Genomic DNA, 18358 nt, shown 5'->3' with positions numbered 1-18358 from the left:
TCACAGGACTAATGTGCCACAAAAAAATAAAATGCCTGAAATGTAAGAGAAAAAAACATCTCTCTTGAAGGAAAGCAGCCATGTTTCCCTCGTTGTTCTTGGAGGAGTTTCTTACTGCACGTATGTTGTCAACTGCATTCAAAACTAAAACTTCTTCCTAAATTGGRCATTTTGACTCTTCCATGGACATGGACTTTATCTTGAAAAAGTGACATTAACAGCATGTAATTTATTTTAACTATGCTGTAATAGTATTTTGAGGAACAGGGAAAACTGCTATGTGGCAGTATCTATTAAAAGCCTGAAGAAAGTTACAAAGGAGTACCTACTATTTCAGGAGAAAAAAGMCATCCTCTCCCCGTAATACTTTATGCACCATACCTCAAGGACTGAGGGGCTGGAGRTTAAACAGGGACCTTCCTCTTCCTTTCATTGATAAATTACAAGGGCCACTTTGAAAGAGTTCAAAAGACAACCACACACAGTGAGCTACAGGTGCTAGTGTTTATTTTTGAAGAGTTGACTTCACAGTCTGTTTAAATGAATGAGATATGATAGCAGATTATTAGTAGTTTCATCCATCTCAAGCTCCCTCACTTGTGGAGTCTTCCAAGACTTGGTGTCTTTTCCTATTCAATCAACATAACGCTGTCACGCAAGCAATTTTGGGCTGAGGCATCTTTTCTAAGGGGATGACACRTAATTTGACATCATCTCTGTGTCAACCCACAAACAACACAAGTTTCCATGGGACTTTCCTGAAACCAACCCCTGAAACTAATGCTGKGCGAGACTGATGCAGTGCTGCAACAAAGCGGAAAACACTGCAGGGAGCTTCAGGGGGTCATTTTCACAGTGGAGGTGGAGGGCTTAAAAACCTGGTGGAACCTACTTAGAGCCTTGTCTATGGCGAGGAAGATGTGCAAGTAATTTAAGAGCAGTCAGGTGGGTCACTTTGTCATCTGAGAGTAATCACGCACTTTATTTCCACTGTGGCTCTTTACACATCTGCTAGAGCTCCCATTTCATCACACCATTCATGTTCTTTGTCCTGATAGTAACTGCAACAACATGATAGAGCAGCAGTCAGAGAAATGGAGACAAATGAAAATACTACAGRCAGGCAAAGAAAGATACCTGTGTTTGTCTGCAGGAGGGTAAATGAGCCCTTTTCCCCCCAGAAATGCTGCAATAAAGATGYTACTATTTTTAAAATGGCACCAGTGGAAAAGCAAAAAGGGAGTTGTTATATTTCTGTTGCATTCTGGTATGTTTGAGAATTGTTTGTAAGAACAAACATCAGGGATGTCGGAAACATTAACATTTTCAATGTTCTTAATTATATACACAGCTTAAAATAGGGAGGAAGGGGTGAGAATACCAGTCATTTCCATTATCTCTCAGTTAAAACAGGTGCTGCTTTGTTTTTACTTTTTTTATTATTCTCCTTTGTGTATATAWTGGTCTTCTGGTTTTCCAGACCTTATTTCAAATTTGGGGAAGCACAGCTTTCCCCCACCCTAAACTCAGACAAGTTATTCCAACCTGAAAGATACTCTCTTACCAAAGGAGGGATTAAGAAGAGTGGGCTGTCTTGAGTGGAAGGGGAARCAGGAATTATACTTATTTCTTCATTCAGTACTCCCTGTCCTGTCTCTGTAAACCCATATTGCCCTTCTCATGCACTCACTTACACGAAGCTGAAAGAACATGTCACCTTTCTCCAAGACACTTAACAGACACTTATTAGTTTGTCCTCTGACAGCTGCAAAGAGATGATAGACATCATCTTTCAGAGCCATCCATGCTAGTAGAAGAGCTCACCTTCCCAGCAGTTTACCAGCTTTACTAATAAAATGACTTTTCTCAGCACTCCCTAGACTCTTTCATTCAAAGTGAGCCAAGTTAGCTTATTCGGGTTACACAGCAGGATTTGGGTTGAAGCAGGATAGAGAGCGATTACACAAACAGCTCTTCTGGCAGGTCTAAGTGAACAGTACTCCCAGTGGGTGGGGAGTGGGGAGTGGGCTAGAGCAGTAACCTCCTTCCATCAGCACTACTAGATGCTGAAAAGGATGTCTTCAGGGGCCCAGCAAAACATCTTCAGGACTTCCCCTGCTCCTAGACTCCAGTCAGGATTGAGGCTAGTGGCTGGAGTKGGAACAGACTATGCTGCCTGGAGACCCACCAGCAACCGTGTCTCAAGCTGACCTCCAAAGCTTTAGACTGTTTCATCCTCCGTCACAGAGRTCTTTTATCCACATCACAAAACCCCTCATAATGCTGAACAGAAATCTTGGGTCATGTTTGGAAAATTAGGAAAAAGAAAAATATTAACAGGATATGGCGGCTCAGGATTGGGAAAGCATGGCTGTATCCACTTAGAATTAAGATTTTTTGGCCCAGGTTGTTTAGGAACTTTGTTTTATAAAATCTGTAATTTGCAATTAAAATTAATGGTGGTGTTGGGAAAGAATCTGGGGAGGTTGCAAAAACCTAACAGACCTCAGGTGTTTGCAGCTAATAGAAATTTCCTAATGAGCTGCCAGAAAGAGACGAGTCCTTTGCTCCACAATACACTTTTCTAATGCTTTAAAGTGGTGGTCCACAAATTGTGGTTTCCAGACCACTGTTGTTCCTTGGGGTCATGGTAAGTGGTCTGCAGCCGCTCTGCGAATGTTATTTGATGGTGTTTTCAATCCAAACACAGATGTTAGTATACATCGTGGTCTGCAAGAAATAGGGTGGGGGGAACCATGATCTGTTGGTCCGGGTTTAATCGTTAAAAAGAAGAAAACAAGTTGTCTTCCCCCTCCCTGGCCTACCCAGGAGCTGTTCTGATAGTGCCCACGGGCACATGCAATCCCTGCAGGACAGGAAGGACATCACCAGAGCACTACAGAGCCTCTGAGGAGGGGAAGATACAGGGTCTCAGARGACTTGTCCCATAACTAAGTATCACACATCAGGATGGAGAAGGTTTGGGGGGAGTGGGAGTTACAAAACACGACTTCGGCTCGTTAAATCTGCCTGCCTTTCTCTTTCTGTTATTGCATGGGTAACACATGGCACAAGATTATCACATGACAAAAGAGACTGGAAGTGCTATCCTTGATTTAAATTAAGTAGCAAAAGGAAAAGTATCTTCTTATTTTTTCCAAAACAAAACCACCGTTAAACCTAGAGAGTAATTGTACCAATTTCTCATTTAATCTTCCAGGATCATAAAAATTTCGATTTCTCAGCTAGGCTGGTATACCTACACATAATACTTGGGGGTTCTTAAATTTATAAATCAAAACCAGCCTCTCTTCTTTGAAATTGCTTTGGTTTCTGAAACCCATTTAACCAAATCTATTCAACAGTAGTCAAACTAGCACATATTTTACAGTAAGTGAAATTAATTTCTTTTAAAGAGCTTACATAAAACGTTTTCAAGACATTTATTCAAATTTTCTTAGTAAAATAGGAGCAATGAATCATGTTACTTCCCTATTGTACTTATCTCAATAAAATTTGTAGCAAAGCTTAAAGGTGACCTTCATATTTTAAAGGAAAATTTGATCTCTACCCTTTTTTCTACCAAACAAGGTATAAAAGTATTATTATTTTAGGTAATGAAAATAATAAAAGCTATGAGAAGAGGCTCAGTTAAAAAGACAGATACTGTCTAGAGAGTTTAGGCAGGAGAAGGAAAACACAGCTGAGAATGTGATACATTTATGTAAAATAATGAACACAGCACAGAAAGGACCAGGAAGGCTAGCACTGAAAAGGCTAGGAAGTGTTTTCATTCCTTCTTTGTCGCAATTAAAGGAAAAGGGAAACTTTTGAAATTGAAATGAGAATTGAAATTTTCAGTTTCATTCAGATTTTGAAAATGAAATTGAAGGGCAAGCATATAAAACTGACAGGAAGAAATACCTCCAGCRTCGTGGCCAGTTAATCACAGAGCAGCAGAGGACCTCAGCAAGTATCCAAGAAAGAGTGACCTTCATATGGATAATGTGATCATCTAGAAAACTGAATCAGGATAAGAAAATAGGTGCTAAAAGACTTCCTGCTTTAAAGAAAAGCTCATCACTCTCTAAAGCACTAGGAAAAGTTCCCCATGGCCCCCGTCACCATAATAGTCAGTTATAGAGGGTTGTGTAGCGTGCTGGTTGCTTTTAAAGACAGAGTCTTGATYAGGTCTGACATTTTCTCTATAGGGTCTTGAATATATTTTCTTTAAATAAACATTTTTGTCCTGCTCATTTCTTGCCTCAGAAACATCAGGAATAGTTTGTCATTGGCCCTGTTTTGGCTGGAGTTCTCCCCAGAGAGCTAGGAAAAGGGTCTGCCCCGAAGGAACAGGGGTTTTGAGTTTTCTCCCGCTGTTTGTAAGCTGTGTTCAATATTTGCTCGCAAAACCCTGTGGAGTCCTGAGATGCCATATGATCTTTSTGCAGCACACTGTTGACAGCACCCAGGCTCTGACATAGCCGCAGAGGAATTAGCTGTGCAGAAAGCAGACGCTGGTGGCAGCGCAGCGGCTCCGACGTCCCTTCCAGCGTCAGCAATAGAGCTAGGCAGCACGGGGCCAGGCCGCGCGGGCACRGCAGCTCCGCGCTCTGCAAGAAGAGTGCGTGTGTGAGATGGAGGAGTCATTATCTTCAGGGTAGTAAATGAGAGGACACAGCAGAGCCAGCACAGGGCTGCGTACTGAGCCTGACAGCTCGTCTCCCAGAAGGCATGTGAATTCTGTCCTTCTTGCCATTTGCTGTTGCACAAATACTATTTTCCTGTGTTCGGGCTGTGCTGCTTTCTCTGACAGGAAGCATTGCTTTATTTCATTACGATTTTGTTAAGTAGTATGTAACACTTTTTCTGAAATAACCAAGATAACTGCCTCCATTCTTTAATGAACACGTTAATGAGTTTGAACCACTTTGGGTCTTTTTGTTGTTGTTTCCAGAGTAATGTRTTTGCCCAGATCCTTTCACAGCTTGTGAAATACAGAAATGTGTTTCACTGAGTGGCAAGTACATTCATTAGTAAGGAACTGCCACTTACGAAGCCATCACCTCGTGCAATTAAAACATCCTTTGTGCTGAGCCTTTTAAGTATGACAAGCTTGACTTGGTCTACATGGTTTGTGAAAGAAAAGCTACTTGGAAACTTGGCATTTGCAGTTGCTGCTCTAATATGACACTTTACCAGCAACAGTAGTGCAATTTACTCTACAGCATTAATTAGTTATGTCACACAAGGTAGGTAAATAGTGCTTCTCACTGCCCATTTTAATGATGAGGAAACTGAGGGAAAGGGATTAATAAGATTATCTGAAGATCAGTATTTCATGATCCTGCTGAAGTCACTCCCTGGTTCACACAGATCATTGACTCTAGCCCCATCTCAGTCTGCTTCGGAAAAAAAGGAAGATCCAGATTAACAAATGGGGAATGACCATGCAATAGTGAAGTTTGCAAAGGCTCCCTTCCTATATCCTGCTGCTTTCAGCACACCTGCATCCCTGAGAGTTCAGAACATTGCATGACATTTGGGCTGTTCTAAAATATTCTCAACCCAAAACTGATGAACTGGATGCAGGCAGACAATAGACATCTATTTCTATCCCCCGGAARCTGCCTGCAGCTTTCAGCTCCGCTGCCCAGAGGCCACAGCTGTCGCCCCAGACAGCAGGTTTCCATGGTGGCCCTTCACCGTAACATGATGCTTTCTCAGAAACGCTCAGCCAGCCAGGAGAAAAGGGAATCGTCAAATCCAAATTAAGGTCTTGGCCCGTATTTTCTGGCTAAGAATAGCTAAAGACTTTGTCTACAATGCAGTGAAAAGATCGGCGTGTTGCTCACATAGCTTTAAATTAGCCAGCGTGGTCAGGGATTTGGTAGCTGTGTAGCTGCAGCAGCAAACACCACTGAAGGAGCTAGACAGGTACTCCTCAGGGAGACCGCACGGAGCTCCACCCTGCCACATGCTGGTCCTCRTGCCTGCTAGGTTAAGCTGAGTCAGAAAGGTTGACAGAGGCCTGGCCACACTTTTCACTGCAGTGTGGACAAATTGTAAAAGGCAGCATAGTGCCAGGGATGAAAACAGGAGTCAAGAGCATCTCTCCTCTGGCACGGCACAKCTGTCTGCCTGCAATGAAAGGTAAAGTTGTCCAGGTAGGAGACAGCAGAGCCTTCTCAGAGCTGAGCTGGGATTCCAAAATGAGCTCCCATAAGACCAAGGAAGCATGACAAACTTCACTAATTTCTGCTCCCAAAGCAGCAAGGCTCTGTTGTTTTTTTTTATCTTGCCTCCTACAAGATAAATAAATACTTATTTTTTTAAAGATAACCTACCAGAAGATAACCCCTGCACACACGTCTTTCCCTGGGGAGACAATGGGAGACTGAACAACATGTGAGAGATGTGCACTGCTGTGAGAGCTTAGATACTGCAGCGATGCCAGCAGTACAGCTAGTCTGGGATATAAAGAGTAGATGTGAATCCCTCCATAGTCTTGCTCGTTCTCCTTCTCTGCAGTGTATAGGAAAACAACTAGGATCTAGTTTGCTCTCTGATGTCGTATTCGAGGCACATCTGGGATGCTGCCAGCTTGTACCACAGCTGGACCTTCACTAGACGAAGGAAAGAATCCTCCAGCTTCGCCTTCAGCATAACCAATGGCTCACACCACACTAGTGACCTGGGCCAGAAGTATCATGCATCCCTGCAAGGAGGCAGTTTTCCTGAATACAGAAAGCAATTCAGACTATCTGATACAAAAGGTGCAATCCTAGTCTCTGTGACGCTAATCTGGTTTCAAACAGAACAGCTGAGAGGAGAATACAGTACCCCGACAGTTCGGTTTTTTACAGTGACATTCTGAAAAACTGCCTCTCCTGGTGTTTTGAACAGGTTAATGCCATTACTGAGTGCAATTCTGTTAATCTTCTCTCTGCTCTTTTCACTGAGAGAGAGAAAATCAAAGTATTTGCACCCCCTGTATGGGATCTGCCTGCTATCTTTCTGACTTCCAATCCCCTCTCCTCCCTGCTCCATTTTGAGCTCAAACCCTTACCTTATCACCTTCAGCAGTTGTCTGTTGATTAAAAGAATTAAAAGGACTTTGAGTCATGGCCCAGCTTGCACAACAGAGCATTTCTAAATGTTCGCAAGTCTCTGGCAAGCAGACCTAGGAGTGACTTGGCATATTCATCACCCTGGAGGGCCGCTGAACAGACCCTTGGCAGCACAGTGCACATGGAGAGACACAGCCAAGCTGCCTCCAGCCTTCAAAGCTCCAGCTTCTTATGGGGGTTTTGTGGATTGTAAAGTAGTTCAACATCCAGCAGTAAAGTCACACCCCATTGTAGTTCTGAAACTTTCAGGTATCAGCACCCTTTCCAAAAACCCTCCATGCTTCATTCTAATRAGCGCTGGCTTGTTTATATGGTCTCCCCTGAAAATACACTGCAGGAAAGTGCCAGCCAAAATAATTTCTTTGTTGCACTGTAGGGGCTGCACCTGTTTATTAATCAGAAGCATCTGCATCACATTTACTAGCACAATCACACAGGAATAGAAGGAATGAGCTCAGTTTAGCACAGTGCTAACTGAAAAACTCAAGAAGGGACTACAAACATCCAAGAGAGAGTTTCTTAATACAGCACCTTGAGCTAGCCAAATGCCCACAGTACAGTAGAGGTAAGAATTTTTAAATCGAAATAAACTGATAATAAGTCTGTATATGCCTGCAACTCTGGATTGCAAACACCRAATCTGTATTGAGTTGCAACCACTGCAACATCAAAGATATATTCAATTTTGTTTAGAAACAATTTTTTTTGCCTTGCTTTTATAAATGACCAATCATCTGAGTACATAACTGAATAATTTTTGCTGCAGAACTGGCATTCTAGTCTTTGAGTTGATGTACTGAAAGACATATATGTGAATAAGTAGGTTATTCATTTATTTCTCCTAGGACAGTACAGGTTTCAAGAAATACGGGAATACATAGGGGTATAACCAGACATGATGAGAAGAATGTGACAAAGGGGAAATATAAGCTGAGAAACAGAAAAAAACTGCTCAGAGTAAGGTCTCTTCATCTTTGGAATAGCCCTATAAGGAACCAAGGAGAACCCACGACTTCAAACAGAACTTGAACAGGCCAAGTAGTAACGAATGCATTGGAGAGAACAACGAGAGTCTGCTCCAGCTCTTCCCTTGACAGGACTCCCACGAAGCTGGTGTCATGGCTGTTGCTGCTTGTTAATGATAAGTCTCAGCCAGAGCTCAAATTTGTGATTTAACAGTGGAGAAGTAGGTTAAAAATTCCTGGGARGGGACAAGAGCCCTTAAGGAAAATAGAGGAATGGGCTGCTAATGCTCACATAGCAACTGACATCTTTTGGGRTGTCTGGTGGTGAAATGTAATTTTTAAGATACAGTTCCCTAGAAAGCCAATTACCCTCACACCCCACAGCTCCAAAATTCAGAAAGGGCCAGTGGGGTAGAAAGCTCCATTTAACTTTTAAACCACTTGCTGAATTTCAACAAAATTTGACAGAGGGGTCAAGGTCTCCAAGACGTTATGTTTGAAAAGTTTTGTGTAAGCACACAGCAGGTAGGGAGCAAGACTTTATTAGAGACCAGAGAGACAAGCAGCCGGCATAAGGCCATTAGGAAATTTGGCTTTCCTAGCTCTGCAGCTAACAGAACCACTCTAATAGAATTGTTACTAGCTGTAACTCACATTTCCACAAGGAGCAGTTCATACACTTCCCAGGGTAGAATCCACCCCCTGGGGAATGTAAAGCACTTTGAGACCCTTGAATAAAAGCACACAGAAGGGGAAAAAGGTATTTTGGTAAAAAAGAGAGAAATAAATGTCCCCACCAATAACTGATGCAACACAGACTGCAGATCAGCGAAGACATGACCCTATAAACCTGATCATAAAAGCCAAGACACAGCAGTCTGCTTTCTAGCTTCCTAATCTGACTATGATAGATGGTCTGCTTCAGGAGGTCACCTCCACACTGCTCCTAAATTTAATTTTTTGTCTTGCTGATTGGTGGGGTATGCACATTACATTGTAAGTCTGCTTCGTAGCCAGAATGCCCCATCCTTCTCTCCAGGCTGTTCACTGATGCTGCAGCCCAGATATTGTCATCTTCCAAAGTGGTTTCAGCAGAGGAAGCTCCTTATTCCAATTGCATATCCTAGCAATCATCAGGGAGGGAAGTACAAGACAACACAAGACAAGAGTAAGAGTTGGCTAAAAATTGCTGGTTTTTTTTAATTAGCTGCCTTGGAGCAGAAAATAATCGTGTGGGTATTTTTTTAGAATCATCCAAACAATCCAAAAATACTTTATGAGCAGTGGAGCGAAGCCTGTGGTCATCCTTCAGTCRATACTCATGCTCCACATTGAAAGCAATAGATGCTACTGAAAAATGCTAGATGCTGTGGCTGTTAACAGTCCTCCCACACCTAGATTCACAAATCATTTTTTTTTTGAGAGTCTAGAATAAATACTTATCCCTGAAAACTCAAAACCTGCTTTCCCATGAGTATTTAACAACACTTTCCAAGTAAGGTCTGCCTCCTTAATACACAACTGATGGAAACATAATTGTTTTAAGATGTGTTCAATTATAATGCTTTTTACTGCAGAAGCACTTTCAACTAGCACATGCAAAATGTTTTACAAGCCTCCCCATGCTGCAGCTATTGTCCTGTTTCACAGATGAGGAAAGCAAGGCTCAGCAGTTTAAAATCAGCTCATCTAGCATTTGTCCAAGCTGGAAGAGAGAACAGACTGAAATTTTTACTTTCTTTCCACAATACAAGTATGATACAGTACAGTACAAGGAGGTACAATGCAAGTACTGTTCTTTCGGGTGAAGTGGAAGTAGTAGCAATTAAAGGTCCCCTGAATGCCATGATACCTGGGGGCAGTCAGAAGTCGCCAATCCCCTGTTTTGCTGATCTGCTGGCAGAGCTGCTTGTTCAAGCATCAGAGGGTGCCTGGGAGTCAAACCTCTTCCACCAGTGCAACTGAATCCACGAGCGGGAGCCCAGCCACAGCCTGAAGTTTCCCTGCACCTGTTTGTAAATGAAAAGRGATGGGGACAGGACTGGCTGTACAGTAGTTATGGGGAGGAAGGGTAGTACAGGGGAGAAGGCAGCAAGAGAAATAGTCCTGAAGGTGGCTCAGAGACACCGGATTCCTTGGCCAAGGSAAGTTTGGACAGGATGAGTTATCCACGGCTTCCTGTCATTTTTTGCTCCACRTCCTGGGGAACAGGGCCACGTACATGCTCGTTCTGTGGACATACACAGAACCACAACAGTCGCAAGGTGTAAAACTCCCGATGACAGATACAATTGCAGGGAAACTTTTGCCTCAGGATTGTTTTCACCTGTGAGAGCAAGAATAGCRCTACAGAGTGCTGCTGTGTTTTACCCATGTAGAAGCAGCCACTGATGAATCAGAACATCAAAATCACTCTGCTGACAGCAGAACAAAGACCCTAGTCTCCTGCCACAGAGTAGAGGCAGTCATTGTGCTTGGAAAAGAGCAGTTCCTAATTGTGCATTCCAGTATATACAGTGATCGCTCCAAGAACCTAACATTTCTCCAGAACCCCTTTACCTCCTTCAGTCCTTTTGTTCACCTGTAAAACTATTGACTATTGAACACAAAAAGTCCAGAGGAGAGCAGCAAGAAGAAACACAGGTACAGCAGATGAGCCCTATGAGGAAGGATAGAAAGAACTGGCTTCATTTAGTGTAGAGAGGTTGGAAGGGACGCATGATAGTATCCTTTAACATGTAAAAGGTGTTGTACAGAAGGTAATAAACAGTTAACCTTGTCTATCAAAAGACGGCAAGAAGTAATGGACTTAGATTTCAGTAAGGGAGATTTATAGGTTAGACATTAGACTGTGCTGGGAGCGCGTGGGATCTTCATCCCAGGAGCCTTGGAAGAGGCGAGACACCCAGCTGTCAAGAATGGTTTAGGCAAAGGAAGTCCAAGTCCTTTCATTTATTTTCTATGATTTTTTTTAAATAGTGTAAACACAATTAAAATACCCCAGAACATTTGACCACTGTCTGGGAAATCAATGGGAAGTACTTTGATAGCTGGATTTGAGAGAGAGGAATTCTTACCAGGTTGTTCTAGCCACTTGGGATGCAGTGAGTTTACCTCATGTCCTTTTAATGACATAATTACAAAGATCAGGACTTCCAAAACAAACCTTTGAGTATTGTAGACCCAACTCCCACTGATTTTGCATGAAGCCAGTTGGAATCTCGYATGATGAAGGACTGCCGTGCAGGCAGACTGTACATATACCAACTAAGCCTATGCTTTCATAAGAAGACATCTTTGCCACTGTAGCAATCTCATGTTATTGGACTCCTTCAGGAAACAGACAATTTCAATCAGTTCTTGCTATGCTAGTTTTGCTACATTAGCTTTGCTTAATTGGGTACTGCAGGGTTGTCTCTGAGAGCTGACATCTGCTCTTTGAAACTGCTTGATTCTTTTATCTAGCCTAGGAAACAGAAATGGGATTTCACATAGCAAAGTTGTCAGTAACAAAACTGAACCAAAAATGCTGAACTGCTGTGTGAATGTATTTTCTGGAATCCATTTACATAGCCATGGATTGAGCTTGACCCCRGAGATCAGCTCCTAGCAACTGAAACCCTAAATTATTGTTTCGATAATCATGTCTGAATTCCTGTCTGAACTCAGCTGCCATTGCAGAAAGCAAGTCACACTTTACTCTGGCTTCACTGCCTGAATTTGCTATCACTATGTGTACATCCACCAAGCCCTCAGGTTTGACTGCCCTCTACCCAGTTTTCACATGCAAATCTTCTGCTGATTCCTCTTTTGAAGGTTTTTGTTTCTGGTGCTCAGATCTTGGCTGACAGGAATGCAACCACRCTGTGTGCTGATTGCAGCTGGCAGGTGGATTAGAGCCCATTCAGATGGCTGTGAAATGCCTCTGCTAGACAGAAATGGCAGAACAAGTGATTATTTCACCATGAAGAGCCCAGAAACTGATGCAGACAGTCACATTGAGAAAGACAAGCCGAGGAGCATGCAGACATCAAGCACTTCTTGCTTATGCAAGCCCCAAGAGCTCTCAGCAAAAGTTTGGGAGATCTGCTGCCAGTTCCCTCCCTCCTCAACTAAGCTGGTTGATTTCTCAGAGGTGCAGGATGTTCTCAAATTCTTCCAAAATATGTGGGAGCGACAGTTGCTGAGTAACAGAAAAGCTCATTGCTCTTTTCTTGAAATGCATAGTTCCTCATTTTTCTGTCATGTAGAATGGACAGATGAAGTTGTGATTTAGGACACTAGTCTGGGATTAGGATCATTTGGATCTCAGCCTCAGCCGTAATAAATCCATCAGAACCAGAGTTCAAGGAGAGGCAGGGATCTGACTGCCCATGTGGCTTTGGACTTTGTAAACAAAACTGGGGGTGCATTTTATGAACCAATTCAGTAACCAGTTTAATGAGATTTCATTAAGAAACCATCGAAGCTGCAGCAATAGAGAGACAGCATGACATTTTATCAAGACATGTCCTTCCTCCACACATACTTAGAAGCCCTCATATGGCTGATCTCAAGCAAAGCTGGAACTTCTGGTACTAAGCAGACTCATCATTTAAAGCTGATAGATCCCAGTCCTTCACAGGAATTAGGAGCATAATTCAGCCCTTTGTGATATTTGTGGAACTAGAGAAGGTTCAGAGAAGGGCAAATAAAGTGATCAAGGATGAAGAAGCTGCCTTAAGAGGAGATATTAAAAAGACTTCAGCTGGGAAAGGAGAAGGCTGGAGAAGGAAGATAGGATCAAGTTTTACAAAATAAAGAAGGCAGTGGGTAAGCTGGACATTGAACTGCTGTTAGCAAATCCCACAGTACTGGAACTAGAGGGTATTTGCTGAAAATAGTAGGAGATCAGTTTTAACAGGTAAAAGAAAGTAGTTCTTTACACAGCAGGTAGTGAACCTGTGGAACTTGCTGCTATGGGAGGCTGTGGAAGCAAACAGGATTGTCAGGGTCATGAATTAGACAAATTCATGGACAAAAGGTCTAGAAGTGCATACTAAAAGGTCTAGACTGGTATGTCCCCTCTAACATCTCTAATACAACAGCTGTGGATGCTTCTAGGAGTATGAAGGGAATAGACAAGAGAAAGTGGCCAAGTTGGCATGCTTTCCCTCAACAGCATCTCCTATTGCCTCTGTCTAACACYGAATACTGGGCATGATGGATCCAGATTTTGCTATTTTTTCTTATTTGTCTCTCTTTTGGTAGAAGCCTTGTTCCTCCTGCACCATGGCAGAGTACACTCCCCTTTTCATATTATCRATCGAGGCCCCAGCACACCCCAATAATCTACTCCATGTTTCATTGAGAATGGCATATTCAACTTAAAATTTCACCCAGGAGCACATCCTGTCCTTAATATCTTGAACTCTTGTTCTGTGACCCATTAGCACCTTCCTCCTTCCACACAGCAGCAAGGAGAAGCATCTTGTAGCTGAGCTGCATGTGTGTCCTGGAGACAAACCGTGTCTGGAAGTTTGTGACACATTAGCAGAGCGACATGGTAACAACTCCATGCTTATGCACTTCAATAAGCTAGTTATAAACAAAAGGGTTTCTCTTCTAATGTTCACAGTCTTTGCTGCCACACTAGAGAGGACTGAACTAATAAAGATCTCCTCCTGTGAGCTTCATGAGGCATCCGCGCTATTCCTTCTGTACTCATTACACTGAACAGAACATAGACCAGAAAAAGCATTCTTCACTGGCTATAAATCATGAGTGGCACTAAGGTATTGCTATTAGCAGCAGAAAAATACTTTCCTCCCACAGCCTCATTCAGCCCCATATACATACAACACTTAGGCAAAAGGTTTTGGGATGCCTGGATAGCAAATTAAATGGAGGTTGTGTTGTCTGAAGATAAATTGGTACCTCCTGCAGCATGTGTGAGTGACTTGGTCTTTTTCTGATTTCTTTTAACTTACAAAACACTGAGAATAGAGATAACGATGAGCTTTAAAAATCTACCCTTCTTCCCGTCCCAGGCCCTCTTAAACGAATCCCGTCATTGAAATGAGCTCAAAGAGAAGATAAATGTTCTGGCAGTAATATGCAGTATTATTTTTGGCACTTGAAGAATCTCAGGCTAGATAAGGAAAAACTGAAAGGAAGACGAAGCTTTGTTTTTTCAAATGCAAGGGACCAAATTCTGCTCAACCATCYGAACCTCCAATCCTTTCTTTTTTCAGATTATTGCAGTAATTCCTGATTTTCACCAGGTTAGCTGATCTTGAGGCCTTATTTTAAAAAACAGCACATTCAGAGACCCCGGTGAAGTCACACAGTAACAGAGCCGAAGGACAACAAAGGCATGCAAAGAAAGCGCCGACTCTACAGCTCCAGCCCAAACAAAAGGCTAATTTGGTTTCAGACTCTGTTAGCTGTAAAAATGATAAGATTAACACCTGATATCAAGGGAAGCTCAGAGCCGCCTGTGACCTCCTTCTGCAGCACGGCACTCCAGCCCCTCTCTCATTAGCATGCGTTAGAGGAACTGCTTCTTCCCAGATCTAGTATGTATTTCCCTACAGAGCCTTTGTGAAAAGCTCAGAGCGATGTTTCTGCTAACACATTTGTGGGCATATTGAATAAAACATTCGCCATTTGACATTGTTCACTTGGGCTGCTGTGGGTAATGGGAGAGGGCACATGGCTCTGCAGGGCAGATCGCCTCCAGGGGTGAGTCTGGCCATTGCAGGAGCAGGACGAAACACAGGCATATGCGGGAGCGCGTGGGTCTTTCTTCTAACAGAGCCTTCACTGAAGGACTCAGCTCACCCTACATTGCTCTAAATGCTTGTTGTATACATTGCTTTAAAACAATGAAATGTAAAAAAAAGAACAAAACTTTTGCTCTTTATTTTTATATGTGCACTCGCCTGTTACAGATGTATCTGCCTTGGAAACCAAATGGGAAGAGGGTTTCAAAGCAATCTGGGTGATTTAGAGGCAAAATTTCCAGTAATCATAGAGCCTCCTGTGTCCTAAGCACAGCCTCTGCTCTGCAAATCTCGATGTGCTTTGTCAAGCCCAGATGTTTGATAAGAGACTCTGGGACTCCTGAGAGCTCTTAGTCTATAGTAAGAAGCAACACTTATTAATGCTGCTGTTTTTAAATGACCATGTTGCCACCTCTGAGCTGTTCTTGTATTCTGGCATGTGAGTGATGATTGCTGGGGAAGGTTAGAGACATCCCCACCTGTGGTTTCCATTCAAAGTTAATGATCTGCTAGGGGTCACTTGGCGAATAAGAACTGTTGTTCCATTGATAACTTCTATAGTACAGGATTTGTATAGTGTCACCAGAAAGGGTTTCCTAATATGGGAAACAGGGTGTTTCTCAGGGAATTCAGAACTGMTCTCCTAAAGGCTGTGTAATGTCCCCGGTCAGGTCAGTGAAGCAGCATTTCAAGAAGGATGTCAGCCAGAATCAGAGGAGTCCTAAAGGAAATCTACTTAGCCACCTGGAACAGCACTGTTCTAGACAGGTTTCAATGAAACAGTTGGTAATTTCATTTTTGTCACTGTGTTTCTGATTTTGTAATAAAATATCTTACCACTATCAGATCTTGGGCTGCTGACATAGGTCGTTCCATCACACATTGGTAGCACCAGGGCCAGTTCTGTGGAGAAGCATCTGAGTTGGCAGGAATTTGCTTATGCACCTTTGGCAAGGAGCAGGCAGTGGGAAGATCCTTTGGACTCCGGGAATATCTGTAAATGCTAGAGGATGTGCCCTTGACATCAGCAGGGCAGGGTCATACCCTGTGCTGAGCTTTCTCTAAACAGTTCAAAAACTTACAATGTTGCTGGTCTTTGGTTTCATGGAGCTGATCATAGCAGTAAGGCCATCTTTAGCAGGGTGTTAATACTTGAGGAGACTTTGTCTGCCACAAATTTTTGTTTTACAGAAACAAATTAATTCCTGCATTATTTGTTATCATGATAGTCTATAAAATACTGTTTATTTGTCAAAATCAACCTTTGATAAGAAGCTCTGCCCTCTTGCTCTCCACCTGCTCTCATTCTCAATTTGGGAGTGAAGACCAAGCCACTTTCCTTCACTAGAGACACTGCAGTTTTCCACARGGATATGTGCACACAACCCAGAGCTGTTTTCCCTGCCTGCACTGGGTGTGGAAGGATGTGACTGTTTCCAATAGCAAGGAAAAAAGCAGCAAGCTTGGAGACAGAAATCCCTTAGTAAAGCTGCATGACTGCATTAAGCAAAGCAACAGGAACTTTGCTCATACACTTCTTTTCAAGTAAATAGTTCCTCCTTCCCAGTTTGCTCCAGCATAAGAATCTCTCTGCCCTATAAATGCCATTGCCAGTATTTATTTGTGAAGAGCTGGGGTCTATTTATTTATTTATTTATCCATATTTAGTTTAAAAGTCTGGGCTCAAAATTAAACAGTCATTCATAATGTCATTATCTGCCGTCCTCTGCAGTCAGATACTGCGTACAGTGTCACAGGACAAAACCTTTGGCAACGCTCTAGAAGAGCAATTTAGCTCCTCATCCATCTCAGTTGGCAGCATGATTGGCTTCCAAGCTAGCATTGCTGAATGTGTTGTTTTACCCTGACATATATTACTGAGTGTTAAATCATTTTCTGAAGTGTTTATTGGTAATAGTTGAATTCTTTCCATTCATTTAGGCTGCTTTTAAAAAGATAAACATTTTCTTGTATCCTGGAGTTTGATGGAAACACATGGAGAATTCCTTGAGAGGGTGGATCATAGAAATGAACAGTTCATTAGGTAGGAACAGAATTCACCAGGGCTGTGGTAGAGAACATCCTCCTCCTCCTCCCAACAGGATGAAACAGCAAACTCCCACTGCCATGCCACAGCACTTAATGTGAGGAAACAGTTTACTTATGTCTCTCTTCTCCTATCATGTCAGTATTTGGCATGTCAGGAAGCAGATGACCCCTTTAATGGAATATTGCTGACTTCCTGAGCAGGATCCTCATAGATCCTGAAGCCCCTGAAAAGAAAATCATGGGCTGTGATCTGGAGAATTAGGTGCTGGGCAGGTTTTTTGACATCAGCATGCCTCAGTCTCCAAGTGTGGAGAGTGGTCGGCAGCCCCTGCCTGGCAGTGATGTCTCTCTGGAAAGAACCCACCACTTTCTTGTACCTTTTTAGGAAAATGGAGCAGGGGGTCAGTGAACGCAAACAAGCAGAGAAATTAAATTCATCTAGTGTGGCAGCTTGAAGCTGAGCTGGGGAACAAGGGCCAGAGGCAGGTCAAGTTGGAGAGGAGGCAGGAAAGCAGGATTTTCAAATAAGCCCTTTGGCAGTTCATCCCTCAAGGACTCCAGATGTGACAGCCCAGCAGCCTGATCCAGGGTGGCGTACTCAGTATTACCAAGTCCTCTTACCCCTTGTCCTTGCTCTGGTGAAGACTTACAAATCAAAGTTTTTCTTTTCTTTTTATCTTTAATGAGAAGGTCTGCTGAGCCTCTTTCCAGCATCTGGGAGTTACTATCCAATCTGATGAACGCTGACTTTAGAGACAAGACAAACGGCGAGCTGCTGAGATCACAGTAGCAATCAAGCCTCCTTTGATGGCAGAGCTAAAAATATGCTCCCCAGCTGACAGAGCCTCAGGAAGGAGAATGTATGGTTTGGTTTGAAGGAATACATCTTCCTTTTTCTCCATGTCTTCTTCTGCCGGAGGACACCACCTCTGTGACAACCATGCAAGCAGGTTACTTCTATCTTCTGAGCTGAAGCACCAACATACAGACCCATGCAACTTCCAACCACAGATGGAGTAAAGCTTTACATCCCTCTCAGTACTTTGGAGAATGGGCCACTACAAGTCTCATTTCTCTTGTCATTCTGGCACCTGGTGAGTGTTGCATGGCAGGAGCCACTTCTCTGCATCTGGAGGAAATCACCTTTGCCAGTCCCCCTGGTTCAGTTTCACCCTGCTGGACAAGTCCTCCTGACCGGTTGTCCCAGCTCTTTCCTTTCCTATCGGTTTTTCTGCCTGCTCTGTTCCTTGCTAAATACAGAGCACTGGCTTATTAGCTCCATGGCTAGTGAAAAGACAGCTTGTGTTGTGAATTGTCACCCCGAGAGGTGTCCCCAAAGCCTTGCTTTGGCATTTGTAAAGGAACTGTGGTAAGCAGTGTCACTGCCACCTCCTGGGCTTTCTGGGCACAGGAGCTCCTCCCATGGGTTGTAAATGCAGATTCATGCAAA

The sequence above is a fragment of the Apteryx rowi genome, unplaced genomic scaffold (genome assembly GCF_003343035.1).
Source record: "Apteryx rowi isolate R43461 unplaced genomic scaffold, aptRow1 scaffold_2, whole genome shotgun sequence".
Lineage (NCBI taxonomy): Eukaryota > Metazoa > Chordata > Aves > Apterygiformes > Apterygidae > Apteryx > Apteryx rowi.
The sequence above is the reverse complement of the archived record's forward strand: the minus strand, read 5'-3'. Positions refer to the sequence as shown.